Genomic DNA, 23,683 nt, shown 5'->3' on the forward strand with positions numbered 1-23,683 from the left:
GCCACGTCCCACTTTACTCTAATTCCATTTTTAGCTTATTTGTTTACAATTTTCTTTTGTTTATTTTATATTTTGTTTTTATGTTATATTTACATTAGTGGAGTTAGTGGGTAGTTATTAGTTTTAGGAATTCTTTATGTGTTCACTTGAGTTTTACGAATGGAAGTTAGTGTGGTTTGAGTATGAGATTTTTCTCTTTGGTGGGTTTATCTCAATGGATTTTGAGTTAAATTGATTGTGTCTATGCTAGCTCAATTGTGGCATATTGAGTGGTGTTCTTAGACCCGAATTTATAACCGGTGTGGTGATTTCTGTATCTTCGGGAGTGATTCGCAGCCCTACTGTTGGTTTTGGTGGTGTATCTGTATCCAAAATGAACCGTAGATCTATCTTTTATTTTACAGTTTTATTTGAACCCGTGATTCGAGGGTCGATTCCTATCACCCCAACTTCTTACCTCATACTCTCATAGTACAACTCAATAGCATCACGAGTGTGCGCATTTTCTTTATCCTATGGCAACGGTTCAGCACTATCCAAAAACATGTTTGATAGCTAAGGATTGACAAGTAGTCCACAATAAAAACTAATTAAGTGTTCATTCACATCTATTTTTTTCCTAATTTTAGTAATATTCTGATCATCTATATGAGTGAGAAAGAATAACAAGTCGAGATGAGCTGAAAACATATTGGTCTCGCAGAAATCCTCAATGAAGTCACTCGACATAACCTCTGCATAAAGAAGAAGAACGGGCAGTGAAGCATATGATCGTTATCTAATATCGGCTTTTTCAATCCGGTTAATTCTTGAAATGTAGCCTTCCCGATTTTTATTCCTCTGTCTGCAATTGCTGACTTTACATCCTGCATAATCAGAATAGAAAATCGTATTTTAAGAAAAAGGAAACCCAAAACAAGAGGGTTCTCATTACAGCTAAAAATTTCAAACAATAAGCTTTTTACACAGGTTGCTATTTTTAATCTCAGATACGCCAAATGGGCTGAAGGGGTTACAACATAAAAGTCGCCCGGATTGTTTGTTTAATGCATACAAGATCCTGGAGTCATTTTATTCGAAGGTGTAACATATTGTTGTATATTTATTAACTTTTGAGTAAAATGTCATTGTTGTCCCTGAGGTTTGGTCATTTTTGCAACTTTTGTCCAAAGGTTTGCATTTCCGCATCTGGATCCAAAAGGTTTGAAATTGTAAGGCCTCCTAATCCAAGATCTCACTCAGCTAAAGCAACCAAAAGGTGTGCGGAATCCACCTGATGATCAACCACTATAGATGATAACAAGAATGCAAGGATTTGAGAGAGAAATCAAGAATACACAGAGTATTCTTGATGAAGATGAATGACGTCACTCACAGAAAGCGCCGCCAGACAAAAAGGACAATGATTAGGGCACAGAAATTCACACAGAAATCGTTACCTTGTCTATTCCATATTAAAGTATATATACAAGGTGAAACCCGGACTTTCAACACTAAATAGAAAGCCCGGACAAAACATAGAGCACAAAGCCAACACAGAGTTTTTGCCACAAAACTCAGACAAGCCTAATCTATACAAAACTCAGACAAAGCTAGTCTAAATAAACTCTGTCTAAAATTAAACTCTTTCCAAAATAAACTCTTTCTAGCCAATAAACTCTTTCTAGACAATAAACTCTTTCTAGACAATAAACTCTTTCCAAAATAAACTCTTTCCAAAATAAACTCTTTCTAGCCATAAACTCTTTCTAGCCATAAACTCTTTCCAAACTTTGGACATTGTTCAATAAAGACCCTAAATGTTGGAAGCCTTGCACTTATCACCCAAAAGTGCATTAACAAACTCCCCCTTGATCAGTGCATGGTCTTCATTGAACTTGAGATCTTCAAACTTCCATTGGTAACATGGGAGTCATGCACTTATCACCTAAAGTGCATTAACAAACTCCCCCTTGATCAGTGCATGGTCTTCATTGGACTAGAGATCTTCATCCTTTCTTCGAGAGCTGCTTCCTGCCCAGACCTTGTTCTTCACACAGAACTGAACCAACTTGATAGACTGGTCAGCTAGAACACGATCTTCTTCATTGTATTTTAGAGGCAGGCGCCGAAGCTTCTTCAGATGTGCTCCCCTTAAGTTTGCAAGCCAAATCAGATCCAACACATTAGCAATCTCCTCCGTCACTTTCGTTTTAGAAATCACTGATTCCCCAGTCTTGAGATGCACGATCCAAACGCACACAGCTTCTCCAAATCTTCCATCTTGAGATGAACGATCCAGACCTGAAACACTTAACCCAGGATTAAGAAACTTGACCCCGAAGATATCGGCCCAAACCTGGATCCCAAAAATAAATTCCAATACCCCAGAATAAACAATTGAAATATTAAACAATTTAATAACTTATTTAAATAATTTTCACAACCCTAGAGTATTCTTAATAAGATAACTCGCACATAGAAACAAGAAAGCAAAATCTTTTTGTGGTTTTACAATTTTTGACTGAAATGGAAATTAAACCTACGAAAGTATTTACACTAACTATCTTTTTGTGAAGTCGGAGCAAGGAATCATATCGGTTTTTCTGTCGGTATCCAACACAGAAACCATAGCATTTAGTTTTAATGTTTTAGACTAATGTTGACAGTTCAAGACGTTCAACAGTATTGTGGTCCACTTAAGTTTTAGCACGCTTTCGAACACTGTTTTCGAGATATGGAATTAAGTGTATTAAGCTGACATTAACTGTGTTTACCCACCTCAGAATATACTCCCGTATCAAGGTATGCGCGAGAGATCATCTTACTGGTGAGTATACCATTTATCATCTGTTTTTGACGTATAAGCTAATGTGAGATACTCACTTATTTGAATTTCAGATGCAAAGGGCACAAGAGCAAGTCATTTGTGATAGAATCACTTATTGAGAATAGACTTGACTCCCGCAAGATTTTGAAGGACATGTGATTGTTTATCACTTATTCGGGTCGGGTGCATCATGTATTGAAGATATTTACACGTATGTATGGTATCATGGAAGATCTAGACTTGCGTCCCCGTTATTTTCCGGTAAAAGAAGCAACTATGATACCCAGATGATAAACAGCATAAAGACCACGTATCTCAGAACCTCGGCAATCTATCAAACGAAATTACGGTACCAAGACCATATATCCGAGAGATGCGCCACACGAGTTACGCAGTTCATTATGTTTATATACCAAAGACAGGTTCTTATTTACGCGTAAAACCTACCGATGCAACGTATAATGAAGCTGTCACATTTAACAGTTAATCTCATATATATATAGCCATAGTCCTGCACCAGATACGACTAACCAATGTACTATCATTTCCCTTATATCTCAACACGACTTCATTTTAGATTTTTCCTATGGTTTTGTATTTTTCTGAAATTTATCCTACAACTAAGTAAAATATTTTTGGAGTTTTTCAAATTTTCGAAAGCAGTAAGAACTGTACAGAAAAGATAAAATAAAGTTTCTATGCGAGTTTTGAAAGCATTTTACTCTGGGTTGATCATGCCAATCATTCGGACCAGATTTTCAAATCTAGCCCGGTCAAATGTTTTCGTAAACAGGTCGGCAAGATTATCCAAGGTGTCTACCCTAACCACTTCTATTAAACCCTTCTCAGCACAGTCGCGAATAAAATGATGCCTAACATCTATGTGCTTAGTGCGAGAGTGATTTACCGGATTGTTTGTTATGGAAATGGCAGAGTTATTATCAACAAGGATAGGAGTTCGAGTAAAATTCAAACCGTAGTCCCTCATTTGTTGCTGAATCCACAAAACCTGAGCACAACAGCTTGAAGCAGCAATGTACTCGGCCTCGCACGTGGATAGAGAAACGGCAACTTGCTTTTTGCATTGCCAAGAGACAAGACGGTTTCCAAGAAGTTGTGCGCCGCCAGAGGTTGACTTTCTGTTCATCCGGCACCCTCCGAAATCTGCGTCAACATACGCCATCAAATCCAGACCACCTTCAGCTGGATACCACAATCCAAGCTTAGGCGTTCCTTTCAGATATCTGAAAATACGCTTGACAGCTTTCAAGTGCGATTCCTTCGGAGTTGATTGGTACCTAGCACACAAACAAACAGAGAACATAATATCTGGTCGTGAAGCAGTAAGATACATCAATGGACCTATCATTGCTCGATATAGAGTCGGATCCACTTCAGGATCTTTCTCATCATCGGGTGAAAGCTTGAGATTTGTCGGTAGAGGCGTCTCATAGGGTAAGCTATCTTCCAGTCCAAATCTCTTGAGAATCTCGTGGACATACTTTGTCTGATGCACGTACGTCCCGGTTTTTTCTTGACTCACTTGGAGACCTAAGAAGAAAGATAACTCGCCCATCGCGCTCATTTCAAACTTTGACTTCATCACCTTTTCAAACTCACGACACAACTCTTCATTTGAAGAACCAAAGATTATGTCATCAACGTAAATTTGCACGATCAGAAAATCTCCCCCTTTCTTCAAAATGAACAGTGTGGAGTCGATTGCACCACGCGAGAACCCATGCTCCAATAGATGCTTTGACAACGTCTCGTACCATGCTCGAGGAGCCTGATGGAGACCATATAGAGCCTTGTCCAACAAATAGACCTTGTTGTCTAACCCTGGAGCTTCGAAACCCGGCGGTTGGGACACATACACAGTTTCATGCAATTTACCGTAAAGGAAGGCGCTTTTCACATCCAACTGATAGACTTTGATACGCATGTGTGCAGCAAAAGCTAGAAACAAACGAATAGCTTCCAGTCTTGCCACCGGTGCATAAACTTCTGTATAATCAATCCCTTCTTCCTGATTGAAACCTTGAAAAACCAACCGTGCTTTGTTTCGGACAACGACACCCTTATCGTCTTTCTTGCACTTGAAAACCCATTTCGTGTTGATTGCATGCTGGCCCTTAGGAAGATCGACCAAATTCCACACCTTTAACTTGTCGAACTGAGCTAACTCTTCTTGCATCGCCTCACACCAAGAATTATCCTTCAGAGCCATCTGATAGTTCTTTGGCTCTATCTGAGAGATAAAACATTCATGCAGGCTAAGATTGTAGATTTCCTCTTTCTTGATAGCAGAGAACAGACATTGCATTTCTGAAATACTCCTTCGCGTTTGCACTCCCGCATTTGGATTCCCAATAATATTATCAACAGGATGATGAATATTTGTTCTTGGAACTGGGATTGCCGGAGCTTGAAGATTGTTTCCCAAATTCGATTGAATCTCCCCCTCAGCATGTGCATTACTACTAGAAGCTCCACCATTACCAGAAGACGCAACAACATTTGGATATGCTGAAAAGTCAATGTATAGATCTCCACTTGTAGTTTGAGCGGCTGCATTGGTGATCTGCTCAGCAGCAACATCACTTACGGACGAAGAATCAGCGACTGGAACATTCGAAGACACATTAGTAGGAATACTTGCTCTCCAGCTCGCATCCACTTCATCTTGGTTCACAAGATGTGTGTATACAACCTCCGAATCTTCTTCTGACACATCAGGAAGATCAAATGAATCAAATAATTTATCATAATCATAACCGCTTTTGGGACCGAATTCGGACGGTGGAGGATCAAAACTCAAAGGAGTTATGTCAAACACGATCTCCACTATTCGCTTCTTGATGTTATAAACGCGTTTGTTTGGAGTTCCATTGGCATAACCCAAAAAGAACCCAATTTCACCAATTTCCCCCATTTTCGGAGTATCTTTGGTGCGTTTGATAACACACTTAATCCCAAAAGGCTGAAAACCAGATAGGTTCGGTTTCCTGCCTTCAAGCAATTCATAACAAGTTTTATCTTCTCTTTTGACAGTAAGCACATGATTTAACACATAACATGCAGTGTTTACCGCCTCGGCCCAGAAGAAAATTGGTAATTTTGATTCATAAAGCATAGTGCGGGCCGCCTCAATCAGGGTACGATTCTTCCGTTCTGCAACTCCGTTCTGTTGAGGAACATATGGAGCGCTGAACTGATGAATTATTCCCATTTCTCGACATAACTCATCCATATACTGATTTTTAAACTCAGTGCCGTTGTCACTTCGGATTTTCTTAATAGGAAGTGAATAATTTTTCTCAAGTTGTTTGAATAAATCTCTTAAAATACCACCGGTTTGATCCTTTGTTTTTAAGAAAAATACCCATGAGTAACGTGAGAAATCGTCAGCGACAACTAAGCAATAAGACATACCACCAATGCTAGCAACATGAATCGGGCCGAAAAGATCCATGTGAAGCAATTCAAGTGGTTTTTGGATTGAGTTAACTGTTTTCGGTTTGTGAGGCTTTCGTTTGATTTTTCCTTTTTCACATGATTCACATTTGTTGTGCATATTAAAACTACGTAAAGGAACCCCCAACACCAAGTTGTTTTTCACTAAGTGGTTCATTTTTCGCAGATGCACGTGGCCCATTCTCCTATGCCAGAGATACGATTGATCTTCAGTCGCCTTTGAAAGTAGACAAGTCACTGGAGCAGATGAGTTAACCAACGGGCGCATGTCCATGACATATGTGTTATTCACCCTTGGAGCCCTCATAACGATCCAATCTTCAGGAACAACAAATCCAGGACGCAAAACGAAGCAAGCTTTATCAGTGAACAGCATCGTGTACTTGTTATCACAGATTTGAGAAACCGACATCAAGTTATGCTTCAGTTCTTCAACGTAGTTCACTTTGTGCAGCGTTATTTTTCCATTCGACACGGAGCCTTCACCGGTGATGTAACCACCCTTTTCACCGGCAAAATTCACATAACCACCACGAAATTGTTTAAAATTGTTCAATAATTCTTTATTTCCTGTCATGTGTCTGGAACAGCCACTATCGATATACCAAATATAGATAGCCCTCTTCAGCTGCTCCTACACTCCCCAACAAAAATTTAGTTAGAGTGTGGGACCCAAGCCATGATGGTCTTGGGTCGTCCTGATTCGTCAACATAAGAAAACTCTTTGAAATAACCATCATCGCCCCTGTGTCCACCATTTCCATTTCGGAAATTGTTGGAATGAGTCCCCGCAAATCGAGCATTATACGGAGTTGACGATCTGTTGGTATAACCAGAGTTTCCATACCCACGGCTTCCATAGTTTTGGTAATTGTAATTTTGATTCCTGGGAGGCTCAAAATTCCTACCAAATCTAGGAGCATCTTCTTGTCTTGAGAATGATCGTGGATGATTATCCGAATGCGGTCTTTGATTTGGAAATCGGGGGGGTGACCCATTTCGGTCATTCACGAATCTGTTCTGTGCATGAGGTCTACCATAGATGTTGCTCGAACCTCGAGAACGTTTGTCATTCTCAACGCCTTGAAAGGTGACATGATTTTGTCGTCTGTGAGGGGTTTTCTCACGAGTATCATGTCTTTGAGGTACATTTTCTGCCCCACGGTTAATATCAACGGGTTTCTCCTCTTGATCCTTATTTTGTTGTGATTTAACATTTGGTTTAACAACTGGTTTTACTTCTTGTTTAATCACTTTGTTTTTCTCAACCTTTTGATTTTTACCATTTATCTTTTCAACATTAACTGATTCATTTTGTGGTTTGTCAACAAAAGGTTTCTTTTGAGCAGGATCAACAAGTGATTTACCCCTGTCATCTGGACAGTCTGCTGCTAAGTGTCCCTTCCCACGACACTTGTAGCATTTGCGAATTTTCGCAGCGTTCTTCGGACGTTCCTCATGATCGGTCGAAGATGAAGAGGCATTGGTGGGATTTTTCAAAATTTGGTTCACAAACTGTGAGTTGGAACCTGTTTCAATTTTTACTTCTTCTTTGATAAAATCCTCCCCTTTAACAAACTCGGTTTTAGGGACATTTTTCAAAGCCTTTTTAATTTTCCCACGTGACTTTGATTTTGATTTTTCATTTTGAACCTGATTGAAAATTTCCAAAATCTTGTTGCTTATCAAATTTTCAATATTTTCAAGGTTCACCTCATTTTTCTTTGAAATTCCACTCTTCTTCGACTGATCTGAGTCAGTGACTTCATCTGGTTCAGATTCTGACTCACTTTGTGGTTCAACCGTTAGAGGAGTCTTTGGCACAAAATTTGCCAATTCAGGGTCAATGCTTGGCATCGATGTATAATTATGGTTTACCGGAGGAGGCACCTTGTTATAACCAATGCCAAACATTCCTTCCTCAGATTCTTTGAGACGTTGGCTGTTAATACAGAAGTTCATCACTTCGGATGAATCCCTGAACTTTTCTATCTTTCGTTGCAAATCTAAAATCAGATTATCTTTTTCCAAAATGATTTTGTTCTTTTCCAAAACACAATTTTGATTCATTTCAAGTTCAGATTTTAATTCCTGATTTCTAAGATTACCCACAGCCACAAGTCTCTCAAATTCAGAGATATCATTTTTCAGTGCTTTTATCTTAATTCGGTATTCTTTATCCGAATTAGACAAAACAGCAATGAGTTCTCTGGATTTTTCTAAATCTGCAATTAAGTTTGTGTTATGAAGTGCATATCTATCTATCTTAGTCACAAACTCAACACATCTAGCACATCGCTTATCTACAGAAGATGATTTTACCTCAATGCCAGCCATGAATGCACAAGCCTCATTTTCTACGGAATTTTCTTCCAACCTTTTAGCTTCTGCATCCGCAAATTGCTGCATTTCAGCTGTGGAGATGTTGAATTCAAAGTGTTCTCCTTTTTCTCCATCTTCTGTCTTGCTAGGCTTCTCAACAGTCTCTTCGATCGAAGGACTTTCATTCTCAGTAACATTTCCCGAATCCAACTCTTCCCCAAGAACTTCAGCTACAACTGCAAGCTCCTCAATGCTTGTCTCTTCAACAACCTCTTCAAACACTTCTTCGTTCACAATTTCAGCTATGAAAGCTTGTGACACAATAGCTCCTGAGATGTCTTCCAAAGCACAACCCCAGTTATAAGGCTCAGTCACACTCTGTAAAGGTTGAGCCACCATAGCATTGTTTATCGAAGATGTGGTATTTTCAGACCAACTTGAACGAGCACTTGAGTTGGAGGCAGCATTTGATGTATTGTTTTGAGGTCTTGAGTTGTTTCCTCGGGAGTTGTTGTCAGATCTTTCCATCTTCGGCTTTCGACAATCACGTGCGAAATGCCCGTAGATACCACAGTTGTAACACTTTACCTTTGACATGTCGACCCCCATTCGAGTCTTTGTCTGACCTCCTATGAACTTCTTACCCGTCTTCAGCAGAAACTTCTTCGCTCTACGGACTAACAGTGCCATATTGAGCTGTAGATCAAGTTCTTCCATTTCGTCTTGATCTATCTGATCAAAGTCTTCATCGAGACTTGACGGTTCAACAAGTTTCCCAAGACAGAAGTTCTCGTAGGCAGTCATGAAGGACGCCAACAGACCCATATTTTCTTCAATCAACTTCAAACCGCTTGCATCTATCTTAGGAATGTTTACACTTGTTCCTTGAGATTTCTGAGTGCCACTAGAAGAGTACATCCCTTGATTTGTATTGGTTGTTCCACTTGAACTGACAGTGTTGCTTATGAAGGCGTGTTCACTTGCAGGACCTTCATTTTCCGAATACAAAGCAACACCGACTCCACCATTACTACCCTTATCCGTTGGTTTCGAAGCCTTATACAACTGAGGATCTTGGATCTTCTCGAATTCAGATGCTTGATCTTCCATATTCCAAGCGTAACCCCTCAGCTTCTGAACAACTTCTTCCAATGTAAGCTCTTCGTAGAGAACACCCTCTCTGATCAAAGCGGTGTACATATTCCATTCTCTGGAAAGACAATTCAGAAACTTCTCAACCTTCTCAAATTCAGTGTAGATATTCTCTTGACTTCTATCAAGTTCGCTCAGCAGATGATAGAATCGATTCACAGTGTCATCAAATGACTCATTCTTTAACGCTTTAAACACAACGAATTGAGTCTTCAACTTCTCGAGTCGTCGTTTCTTGTAGATTGCATTTCCTTCATATCGCTCTATCATGCTATCCCACAACTCTTTCGAAGTACTTCTCTTACGAAACGTATGAAGTATCGATTGTGGCATTGCCATCGTTATCATCGACATAGCTTTCTCTTCACAGTCAAAGAATCTCTTCTGTTCGTCAGTAAGCCCCAAATACGTATCAATCGTCAACGTACGTATTGGTGTAGCACCACATCCTTTCACGATGCACAACCAGATTTTGATGTCTTTTGCTCGAACATATCTTTCAAAACGCTCCTTCCACTCAGGAAAATCGAGTTCGTTGACCAACAAAGGAGGTTTGTCGTTACTTCCTACCTCAGCATTGTGCTTGAGGCTTTGCACCATCGTAGTCAGATTGTTGTTTGCCATTTCAGAAAACAACAGAGAACTTCCAAGCAGTGAAGTGAGCTATAGTCAGAGTGTGTACCCAAGATCACAGAAACCTGAAATTAAACACAGACAACAGAGCTCGGACACAACACTGTTAGAAATTTAAAACTCAGACACCCTTACTGATTGAAAAATTCGGACACACAATACTTATACCTCAGACTAGAGTGAGAGTTTTAAGCTCGGACTCTAACTACAGAATAACAGCAAACTCAGACTACAAAATCGGACTCACTGATTATCTAAATACTATTCGGACTCAAGATTAAAAACTCAGACTCAAGACAGTCTAATAAACTCGGACTCAAAAGAGTTCTAATAAACTCGGACTCAAAAATGTTCTAATAAACTGGACTCAAAAACGTTCTAACAAACTGGACATACAAACTAACTCGGACTTCAATAATAATAAAATATAAACTCTGACCAGATATTAATTGATAAACTCGGCCTAGATATCTAATATTAAACTCGGACTAACCTCTAATATTAAACTCAGACTGATATAAATATCTAATAAACTCGGTCCTACTATGAATCTAATAAACTCGGTCCTACTATGAACTTAAGGAAATAAAAACAAATTCGGAACAAGACAAAAAGACTTAAACTCAGACTAAATGATATGATAAATAAACTCGGACTCAACTATTGACTCAAATAGAGACAAACTCGGACTCGACTAGGGATTAACTAAACTCGGACAATTTCTAGCATTAAACTCGGACTCAAATTTTACTCGGACTAATATATGATAAAACTCAGACTAAATTGAACAAAATACTCGGACCTACTATATATTATCTAAACTCGGACTTGAACTTATATATTAAACTCGGACAAGGACTTTAAACTAATTAAACTCTGACTAGACTTGGACCAAAACACAAACTCAGACTCAAACAAAGACACAAACTCAGACTAATTTACCTATAAAAGGAAAAATTCGGACCAAACCAATGAAAAACTCAGACTCAATAATCTCTAAAAGGAAAACTCAGACTAGGGAACAAGCTCAGACTGGTTTGAAACTCAGACAAGTTTCAAAACTCAGAAGGAACCAATCTTCGGAGTATCTCCCCAATGTGACTACACACTGGTTCAATAATACCCCGGAGACACAAACACAAAGTGTAAACCTCAGACCAAGCTTCCAAAGATCAAAACTCAGAATCTTTATCTCCTTCAAAGCTCTGTATGAACAAGAACAAAAACCCTGTAAAACCCAGATGAAGAAAACACTAAAAACTCACTAAACTACTCAAAATCCATCATCCAAACACTAGAAATGAATGAAGAATCATGAATAACACACAAAAACTCACTAAAATCTCACTAAACCCAATCAAAGTATGAACTAATCTCACCAAAACCTTCAAACTAAGAACACCTACAGTAGTATGAGCACACTGCTCTGATACCACTTGTAAGGCCTCCTAATCCAAGATCTCACTCAGCTAATGCAACCAAAAGGTGTGCGGAATCCACCTGATGATCAACAACTGTAGATGAACACAAGAATGCAAGGATTTGAGAGAGAAATCAAGAATACACTGAGTATTCTTGATGAAGATGAATGACGTCACACAAAGCGCCGCCAGACAAAAAGCACAATGATTAGGGCACAGAAATTCACACAGAAAATCGTTACCTTGTCTATTCCATATTAAAGTATATATACAAGGTGAAACCCGGACTTTCAACACTAAATAGAAAGCCCGGACAAAACATAGAGCACAAAGCCAACACAGAGTTTTTGCCACAAAACTCAGACAAGCCTAATCTATACAAAACTCAGACAAAGCTAGTCTAAATAAACTCTGTCTAAAATTAAACTCTTTCCAAAATAAACTCTTTCTAGCCAATAAACTCTTTCTAGACAATAAACTCTTTCTAGACAATAAACTCTTTCTAGACAATAAACTCTTTCCAAAATAAACTCTTTCTAGCCATAAACTCTTTCTAGCCATAAACTCTTTCCAAACTTTGGACATTGTTCAATAAAGACCCTAAATGTTGGAAGCCTTGCACTTATCACCCAAAAGTGCATTAACAAACTCCCCCTTGATCAGTGCATGGTCTTCATTGAACTTGAGATCTTCAAACTTCCATTGGTAACATGGGAGTCATGCACTTATCACCTAAAGTGCATTAACAGAAATCTTGTCATTTTCATCCGACTCGTTAACTCCATCCATTTTTCTCCAATAAGTCAGGGTTATTTTCGTCTTTTTTGTTAACTTAAAGCGCAATTCGGTCTTTTGAATACTTGTACATTATGCTAAATGCTTGCATGTAAAATGAAAAGGACCAAATTGCCCTTTAAGTTAACAAAAAAGACGGATATACCCCTGACTTAAAGTCGAAAAATGGATGGAGTTAATGAGCCAGGTGAAAATGGCAAGATTTCAAACCTTTTGGATCCAGATGCGAAAAAACAAACCTTTGGACAAAAGTCACAAAACTGACCAAACCTCTAGGACGAAAATGGTATTTTACTCTTTAACTTCTTTCATAAAGATTGGACAAAAATCTTTTCATTTCGACTTTCAACCTAAACCCGTTTTCCAATCCACCCAATCCTACAAACATAAGCAAGATGCAAGACCTTAGCGGTTTTCAAAGCTTTAGAAACTTGAGCCTTGCATTGTTGAAGTTCCGATATTTGACAATCAATTTGTTTTTTCAGTTTCTTTAGTTCTTCATTATCTGGATCCTGATCGATTCCTTTTTCACAAAAGGCCTTCACTTCAACCAACTTATTAACAGATAATGATGCTTTAGCTGCTCTATAATAAGCCTATGAATTCAACAAACACACATGCACATAATCATGTACTAATAAGAATTTGAGAAGAATTTACAAAATGTATCACAAAATATCGAGTAAAGAACAAAAATAAAAACCTCAACATTTGTTGGGGACAGTTTTATGGCTTCCTCTGAATCTGAAAGGGCACACCCGTAGTTTCCAAGTAGTAATCTGAAACACCTTCAATAATTACACAAAATCTACTTCAAAAACTGTATTCGATCTTAAAAGCTCAACAGAGTTAATGAATCAATTGAACGTATATCTACAAACAAATAAATGCAAAAATGCATAATCAGTTTATCACCTCTAGCAATTGCACAAAATCTGCTTCGAAAACTTTATTCGATCTTACAAACTCAACAGATTAACCGTATAAAATCAATCAAACGTAAATCCAACAAATTAACGCAGTTACGTTTCACCTCAATTATAATCGAAGCAGATAAATCTGCATTTTATATATTTACCTGCCACTGGCTCCATATTCACAACAATCGGAGAAAACTTCGCGGGCAAAAGCTGTTCACCTGAGAAATCAACCTATACCATTACATTCACTCAACATACTACAGATTTGGCCAGAAATAATTTGGCCACTTGAATTCAGTTGCTTTTGGGTCGTCCTAGTGGAAACAAAACACCATCTTCAAAAGACTCACTCTCAGGCATACATATTCGGTGCATCAGACGAAGTATGTCCACGAGATTCTCAAAAAAATTGGTTTGGAAGATAGCTTACCTTATGACACGCCTCTGCCGACAAATCACAAGCTTTCACCCGATAAGGAGAAAGATCCTGAAGTGGATCCGACTCTATATCGAGCAATGATAGGTTCGCTAATGTATCTTACTGCCTGACGACCAAATATTATGTTTTCTGTTTGTTTGTGTGCTCGGTTCCAATCAACTCCGAAAGAGTCTCACATGAAAGCGGTCAAAAGGAACGCCTAAGCATGGATTGTGGTATGGAGCTGAAGGTGGTTTGGATTTGCTGGAGTATGCTGACGCAGACTTCTGAGGGTGCCCGGTGAACAGAAAGTCAACCTCTCGCGGCACATAACTTCTTGGGAACCGTCTTGTCTCTTGGCAATACAAAAAGCAACTTGTCTTTTCTTTATCCGCGTGCGAGGTCGAGTACATTGCTGCATCAAGCTATTGCGCTCAGGTCTTGTGGATTCAGCAGCAAATGAGGGACTACGGTTTGAATTTTACTCGAACACCTATTCTTGTCGATAACAACTCTGCTATTTCCATAACTAACAATCCAGTTAATCACTCACGCACTAAGCACATAGATGTTAGGCATCACTTCATTCGCGACTGTGCTGAGAAGGGTTTAATAGAAACGGTAGGGTAGACACCTTGGATAATCTTGTAGACCTGTTTACCAAGACATTCGATCGGGCTAGATTTGAAAATCTGGTCCGAATGATCCGCATGATCAACCCCGAGTAAAATGCTTTTCAAAACTCGCATAGAAACTTTATTTTATGTTTACTGTAAAGTTCTTACTGCTTTTCAAAAACTGAAAAACTCCAAAAAAAAATATTTTACTTAGTTGTTGGATATATTTTAGAGTTAATTATTGTTTTCGTCCCTGTGGTTTGTCAAAAATCACTATTTCAGTCCATTAGTTTAGAAATTGCGATTTCAGTCCCTGTGATTTCACTTTGGTAACCATTTCAGTCCCTGTGGTTTGATTTTCGTAACTATTTCAATCCATTTATTATGTTAGTACAGGGACTGAAATGGTTACGAGGTGGACTGAAATGGTTACGAAAGTGAAACAACAGGGACTGAAATCGCAATTTTTAAACTAATGGACTCAAATAGTGGTTTTTGACAAAACACATGGACGAAAATAGTAATTAACTCTATATTTTAGGAAAAATACAAAAACATTTGAAAAATATAAATTGAAGTCGTGTTGAGATATAAGGGAAATGATAGTACATCGGTTAGTCGTATCAGGTGCAGGATTATAGTAATATATAAAATTAACTGTTAACAGTAACAGCTTCATTATACGTTGCTTCGGTACACGTAAATAAGAACCTGTTTTTGGTATATGAACATAATGACTGGGTAACTTGCATGGTACATCTCTCGGATATATGGTCTTGTTGATACATGTTTGTGGACGCGACTCGACTCGGTTCGACTTGGCTCGGTTCGACTCGGTTAGGTTCGGCTCAAGCCCGACGTCACGACATTCCTCCGTCGTGCGTCCCAGAGTTCGACACGCGAAGCACGGAGAGCCGAGAACACTTCCCGCTTGACACATCATCATGACATCATCATGATGATGTCAAGACTTTGACTAATCTTCACATATTTGAAATAAGTTGGAATTCATGTACGTAACCTCACATGGGCCAATCATAATGCAGCATGGACTTCAACAAGACTGGGCCAAAGCCCAAAGTCGACGAATCATGAGGGCAGTCGACGAAACACATCAGTTTCGTCGACCAAGCCCCTGTTTCGTCGCTGTTTCGTCACTTGCATTGCTGTTTCGCCAAACCTTGTAATTCGCCAAGCCAAGATCTGATTCGTTGTGTCTGTGACTATAAATAGACTGTCTGTGGATAAGAGAAAAAAAATAGAACACATAGAAAGAACACAGAGAGCATATTTGTGAGAGCACACACACACGAGAGTTTTAGAGAGTTTATAGAATACATCTGTAAACATTGCTTTGTAACCGAACCTTTCATACGTATTAATACAGTGGTGTTAATCGGTGAATATTTTGTGTTGTGTTTGTGCATGTTCTATCTCGGTTTGCCTTTCCGGTTGGATTCCGCACAACCGGGTTGGTTAGTATACAGGGATTAGGCGACTAGATCCTCCTAGCCGGACCTACAAGTGGTATCAGAGCCTTGGCTCTTCTCCTTGTTAAAACCGAGTGTGTTCTTGGTTTGTTTTTTGGGTGTTAAAATTCATATTTTTCTGGAAAAACATCTTAAAATCTGGTTAATCTTGTTGTTTTTGCTTTGGGTTTTACTAAAAACCGTGTTATTCTCATGCTCACATGTTAGTACTTGGTTTTTCTTAAACATTTTAGCAAAACTTTGTGTTCGGAAGTTTGTGAGTTCACCGGAAAACTCATATTCCTGGGTTGTGTTCTTCATACATTCAAAGTTGTTCTTCAAATATTCACCTTTTTGATCTTTGATAATTGTATGTGAAAGTTGTTTTTGCTTTGAGAAGTGGAAAAGGATTAAAATAATCACAACCTTACTTGTTTGGTGAAAGCATCATGTCTTAGCCGAAAGGGTCTCTGTTGTGTCAGGATAAGATAAAGTCAAAAAGTTTACCAACCACTGACAACTTTCTTGGCCAAACAAACATTCAACGAAACACAAATTCTTTTCGTCAAAACATGTTTGACGAAACATAAAGTGGGTTGTTTGAAAATTCTTGTTTCGTCAAAACAGAATTTAAAACATAAAGTGGGCCTTATTAATTGTCAAATTGATAAATTTAAAGTGGGCCTTATTAATACAATTCTTTTCGTCAAAACATAAAGTGGTAAATTTATGTTTGACGAAACATAAAGTGGGCTTATATTTCAAAAGATAATTTGTTTCGCCAAGGAGTTAGCCCATTTCGCCGAATATAAAGTGGGCCAGTTTCGTCATCAAAGCCCATTAATTATTAAACATTGTTTCGTCGACTTCCTTTTCAAAAGAAATCTGTTTCGCCAAAGTGTGTTTGAAGAAATACAATTTTCAGTTTCGTCAACACTGTGTTTCGTCAAGACACGCTGTGAATTTACACAGTAGGTTTGCAAAAGTGATTTAACTGTTTGATTTGTTTGATTGAGGTGTAATTTGCAGGTATTCAGTTTTCTTTATCAATCATGAATCCGAGTTGGTGGGGTACTCCGGCTCCAGATGGGGGAAAGTATACAAATACAAGTCTGTCTCCCTCATGGGCCGAATCTCCCGTGTAGACATCTTCGCAAGCAAATGCTGTATCAACCGGTCAATGGGCATTCGTATCGAATCAAACTCCGAGTATTCAAAGTATTCTATTAAGCGAAAGCGAAACCGGAAGTTTGAATCGACCTCCAAAGTTGATGCATTTAAACGAGTATCCGGGTTGGGTTGATAGATTTCGTGCATACGTTCTTGGTCAAAATATCGAATTGTGGATACGTTTCACCACAGATTTCGATCAAGCTATAGAGGTTGCTGCTTCATCTACTGCTACGTTTGCCGATCTTCCTGAAGATCAGAAAAAGACGTATGATTTGGAAAAGAAAGCATACGCCATTCTCACTCAGGCGTTAAGCAAAGATATTTACCATCAGTTTGTCAGTTTCAAGACAACGAAAAAGCTGTGGGACGGGTTGAAGACAAGAGGGGTAGGGAATGAAGCAACACGTCAATTGCGACACGATCTACTCAAGAAAGAATTCGATGGCTTCACGTGTATGGATAAGGAATCGTTGGGAGATATGACAAGCCGGTTTTATCACTTGCTTAGAGAGTTGGGCAATTTTGGAGTAGTAATAACTACAGCAGAGGTGGTGAAGAAGTTTGCTGATGCGTTGCCTCCCCAATGGAATAGTTTCTTGGAGATTTTGAAGTATAACGGGGTATTGGCTACTACAAACATCAACGACTTCATGCAGCTTTTAGAGAACAAGGATCAGGAGGAAACCTTAAAGGCAAAAAGAGTTCCCGTGCCACAAAATCCTGAAATGTATTATGGAACTCCGAGTACTTCTTCTGCAAAATCCATTGTGCCATGCAATCCTGAGATGTATTATGGAACTTCCAGTTCTTCGTCTGCAAGATCTGGTTCACATGCTCCACTTCAAACGACGTTTGTCACAAGCACGGATATGTATGGCAATCCAATACAAGTTCCTGTTAAGCCGGCTCCTACCACAGACTTGTATGGAAATCCACTACAACAAGCGTGTTATGGAAATACATCACCTGCTGGTGAACAATCAAAGCCAAATACAGTACGGCTCGACACTTCAAGCTTTTCAAAGGTCAGTGTGGAAGTAGCAAGGGAACACATGGAGCTGCTTAACACTTTAGTGAGCGCGTACTGTGGGTTAGTGGAAGGTCAGATTGGCAACATTAATCTGACACAAGTAGACTATCAGCAGATTGACAAGGAAGAGATGGACTTGATGGACATCAAGTGGGCCTTTGCTAGTGCTGTAAGAAGGGCAAAGGATTTCATGGATAGAACTGGCAGAACCAGCTTGGAGAGCAAGAAAGACACCAAGTATGGGTTCGATAAACAGGCAGTAAAGTGCTTCAATTGTGGTGAACGGGGTCACTTTAAAAGGGAATGTACAAGGCCAGCACAGCATGGGAACCAGAATCCCTTCATAAACCAAGGCAACCAGCCGAACCAGAATAGGAACAATGAGCGTACATTGATACCTGTCAATAACCAGAGCCAAGCTGGAACATCAAATGCCAACCGGGCACTTGTGGTTCAAGTGGATGAAGGTTGTGACTGGTCAATCCAGCTAAGTGGTGATGCTCCGGATGGAACAGCGTGTTTTGCTGAGGTTGTCAAGGCTTTAAGTCACGCCAGTGGTGGAGAATCTTCCGCCAATGGTGGTGAATCTTCTGAGGATGAAGACTCTTCGGGTTACAGCAGGAGTTCAGATGAAGAATCCTCAAGTTCAGGTGATGATCATGTGGGTGAGGCCTCAAGTGTGTCAGTTGATGTAGACATTGATGAGCTTTTGGAGGAAGCTGCAGCAGGAACTCAAAGAAGATCTATCTTGGTGGATCAAGCTGCTTATTCTTCGTCTTCTCTCCATTCAGCCTTTATGGCTAATGTCAACAGTTCATCAAGTCAGGTATGTATCGATGAACCCACTGCTGTTAATTGTGATATCTGTGATAGTTTGCGTGCTAAATGTGCTGATTTAGAAGCAAACATGTCTGAGTTGCAAGCCAAACATGATGCTTTACAAGCTAGTTTGTTTGACTTGCAAGACAAACATGTTACTTTGAATGCCAAGTGGTGTGAATTGCAAAACAAACACGAGGCTTTGCAAGAAAAGTATGATGTGACATTCATCCACAACCAGAAGTTGACTGTGGATCTTTCCAAATGCACTGAAGCCAACATGTTTTACGAAAACCATGAAAAAGAGTTTAAATCGGTAACTAAAAAGTTAAAGAAAGATAAAACCGAGCTAACTAAACTGGTTTCCAGAAAACAAACTGATATAAATTTGTATATATCTCGCCTTGAGATAGTGCAAAAAGAAATGGCTTGTGTCAAAACAGAAAGTGAGGCGATCCAACTTAAGCTAGACAGTTATTTGAGCTCTAGCTATGTGTTGGATCACATCATTGACGTTCAGAAAGAAAAACGGGATGTCACATGCATAGGATACAAGAAATGTCCACCACCAGTGAGACACAATTATGATGCAATGCCTGACGAGGAAGACAGAACCTTCTTTGAACCATTTGTTCCTTTGGATGTAAAGGAATTTGCAACAGGACTCGGATACAAGAAAGAAGTATCATCAGATTCAGATGTATCAGCAGATACATGTGTGTCTTCTGCTGAACTAAATCAGGATCCTCCAGTCATTATTGAGGATGCTGATTCTTCTGATGATGAATCTGATGATACTATACCAGCAAAGTCTGATGCGGAAATCAAAGAAGAGGACACACCTCTTGAGAATCATATTCTGTGTGATCCTCCTGCAAAACCCGCTAAGACTGTTGCAATCCAGTCCACATCTGCAAAAGAGTCGGAGAGTGTAAATTTGCTGTACACTCTTGTTGGTGATGATAAAATTTACTCAGACAAAGATTTTCCTATTAAGAATGTTAATCAATCCTTAATCAGTAAAGTCTTTGAAAACTCGACAAGTAAGTTTTTGGGAAAGACAGGATCACGTGTTACAGTAACCCAATGTCCTCCTATTCCAAAGGCTGAAATTCGAAAACAATTTGGAAATAAGAAATTACCAACAGTGCAAAAACAGCAAAATCACACCAAGCAAAAAGGAAAATCACCGGCTCAAGCACAAAAGAAGCCGATTCAAAAGAAGAACAAAAATGTAAACTTTGTGAAATCGACGGGAACGGTCAAAATCGAAACGTTTGAAAACAAATCTAACTTAGATTTTGTTAAGAAAGCAACTGTTCAGAAAAGAAATGAACCAAGCAGTTCAAAACCTAGTACCTCGGGATCACAAAGTTCATCATCATCGGCAAGACGATCACAAGATACTTCGGGGTTTGTTGAACGAAGATCATGTTTTGAGTGTGGGACAATTGGACATATAATTCGAAATTGTCCATATCATCATAAACAAAAAGGCAAAGTTGATGTTCCCCATGATCAAACTGACCGTAAGCGATCTGTTTCCGTAAAACAAGACCCTCGACTTGTAAAAGAAAGGGAAATGAAACAGAAACGCCAACAGGTCAAGAAAATTGAAAAGGCGATTAAAACCGATGTGGTTAACAAAACATCTGTTTCTGTCAAACCAGAAAATTCAAAAACTTCAAACAACCATGAAGTTAAAATTTTAAAGAACAACAGTGATAAAACAAAACAGACCTGGAAACCAAAAACGGTTACTGAATCAGAGGGACCATCACAATTCACAAATCATCAAAGAAAAGAAGTAATTGTTGTTGATGAAAATGGAAGACCCAAGACCACAATGGCTTGGGTCCCCATCTCCAACTAATCAATTGAGTTCATATGCAGGGTGTTCCAGGAGGAACTAACAGTAGTCATTGGATTGTTGATACTGGGGCATCCAGGCACATGACAGGCGACATGAAGCTTCTCTACGACGTCAAATCTATTAGAGGAGGTTATGTTGCATTTGCTGTAGATAAGGGCGGATATATTACGGGTGAAGGAATGATATCCAACGGGATTGTCAGCTTTGACAAGATCAACTTCGTGCAACAACTTGATCACAATCTTCTCAGCGTTTCACAAATCTGTGATAAGCAGTTCTCAGTACACTTTGATGCTAATGGATGTTATGTGTTGAAGCCCGGCTTCAAAATTCCAAAAGAATGGATTCTCTTGTCTGCTCCAAGGATAAATGATTTGTACGTCCTTGATATGAGCCAAGCTATTACTACGTCTGCACAAGCAACATGTTTCGTTTCCAAAGCCACAGAAAAAGACTCAATCTCTTGGCACAGACGAATGGGTCACATTCACTTGCGCAAAATGAATCATTTGGTATCAAATGAATTGGTGAATGGTGTTCCTCTCAAAAATTTCCATCTTCAAGACGTCGGTGTTTCGTGCCAGAAAGGAAAACAAACGAAGAAGCGACACCCTACAAAGAATATCAACACGGTGGCAGTTCCTCTTGAACGTTTGCACATGGATTTGTTCGGTCCTGTCAAACACAAAAGTATTCGGAATGATCAATACTGCCTCGTGATTACTGATGATTATTCAAGATTTTCTTGGGTGGCGTTCATGGCACACAAGAGTGAAACCTTTGGTATTATCAAAAACTTAATCATTCAGATTGAGAATTTGTATAAGTTAAAGGTTAGGCGGATACGTAGCGATAATGGTACTGAATTTAAGAATCATGTCATGGCGGAGTTTTGCACTTCAAAAGGTATTCTTCATGAGTTTAGTGCAGCTTATACTCCTCAACAAAATGGCGTCGCTGAACGTAAGAACCGCACATTGATCGAGACTGCTAGGACAATGTTGGTAGAGTCGCAGTTGCCCATTCCATTCTAGACTGAAGCTGTGGCCTCTGCATGTTACACATTGAATCGAGTCCTTACAGTCAAAAGGCACAACAAGACCTGCTTTGAGCTTCTTCACAAATGGAAACCAGATTTGTCTTATCTTGAACCGTTTGGAGCTCCATGCACAATCATCGATCCTAATGGAAAGTTTGGGGCAAAAGCAATTGAGGGATACTTTCTTGGGTATGCCACCCCGAACTTAAGAGTCTGGAATCTAGAGACAAAAAGGGTCGAGGAATGGTCTGAGGTCAGAGTACAAAGGCACACATTGCCAGTCAAATGTCCTGGTCAGCCTTGGATGTTTGAGTACGATGACTTTTTCAATTCGATCAATGTTGAAGCCGTTGAAGAAAGTGCTGCGGCAAGGATGTTTTTCGAGAGTGACAATGCAACAGTTTCACCGGTGGTTCGTCCAATTCATGTCAATCAAGAACCTTCTTCAGTGAACAACAATGCTCTCGACAATGAGGATTTTCACGATGCTACCGAGTTGAACGAATCTTCAGAGGATGATGAATTTCTAGATGCAGATCAAGAAGCTCCTACAACAGCAGTTCATGGTACTTCAGAGGGAACTCCTCCAGTGGATGCCGCTAGAACAGCTGAAGCTACTGCATCATCCTCTTCGTCAATTCCGGGCATTGATTTAGTTGTTGATCTCAATTTCAACAATCTGGGTATAAATATTCCAGTTCGAGATAATCCTGAAACAAGGATTCATAATACCCATCCTCAACAAAACATCATCGGAAATGTGCAAAGTGGCATTCAAACAAGAAACATGTTGCGGAACAACAACAATGCAGGCCTGTATGCAGCTATTCGAGAATCTGGTCAACAAAATGATTGGTCTTTCGCGTGTTATGTTTCACAGGAAGAGCCAAGAACTTGGAAAGAAGCTATGAAAGACAACTCTTGGGTTGAAGCAATGCAGGAAGAACTGCAACAATTCCAGAAGCTTGGTGTCTGGAAACTTGTAGAGAAACCTGCTGGTTACAAGAAGATTGGTACCCGTTGGGTGTTCAAATGCAAAAAGGATGACCGTGGAGTTGTTATCCGGAACAAAGCACGTTTAGTCGTTCAAGGTTTTCGTCAGATTGAAGGGATCGACTACAACGAAGTCTATGCACCTGTTGCACGTCTGGAAGCAATTCGGATCTTTCTGGCTTATGCCTCATTCAAAGGATTCAAGGTTTACCAGATGGATGTCAAAAGTGCATTCTTACATGGTGTGGTTGAAGAAGAGGTGTACGTCGAACAGCCTCCAGGTTTTGAAGATCCTATCCATCCCGATCGGGTTTGGTTGCTCAACAAAGCTCTCTATGGTCTACATCAAGCACCGCAAGCTTGGTATGCAACCTTATCTAACTATCTGCTGGAGAACGGTTTTCGAAGAGGTCTTATTGACTGTGCTCTTTTCATCAAAGAACAAGATGGAGATCTTCTTCTGGTACAGGTATACGTTGATGATATTATTTTTGGTTCTACTAATGATGTTTTGTGTAGGAATTTCGAGCGCATTATGCAGGATAAATTCGAGATGAGTGCTATGGGGGAAATGACTTTCTTCTTGGGCCTACAAGTACAACAAACTGAGTCTGGGATATTCATCCATCAGACTAAATATGTTGGCGACATCTTGAGCCGGTTCCAGATGTCTGATGCAACGCCCATTGGTACCCCACTGCCACAAAATCACGGAATTACTCC

The 23,683-nt window shown here is 39.5% G+C and overlaps 1 pseudogene; it reads right to left on the minus strand.

Moving 5' to 3' along the window:
* Positions 1-241: 241 nt before the first annotated feature.
* LOC118490489 lies at positions 242-14,696 on the minus strand (annotated as a pseudogene).
* Positions 14,697-23,683: the final 8,987 nt, after the last annotated feature.

The sequence above is a fragment of the Helianthus annuus genome, chromosome 1 (assembly GCF_002127325.2).
Source record: "Helianthus annuus cultivar XRQ/B chromosome 1, HanXRQr2.0-SUNRISE, whole genome shotgun sequence".
In the NCBI taxonomy this organism is placed as follows: Eukaryota; Viridiplantae; Streptophyta; class Magnoliopsida; order Asterales; family Asteraceae; genus Helianthus; species Helianthus annuus.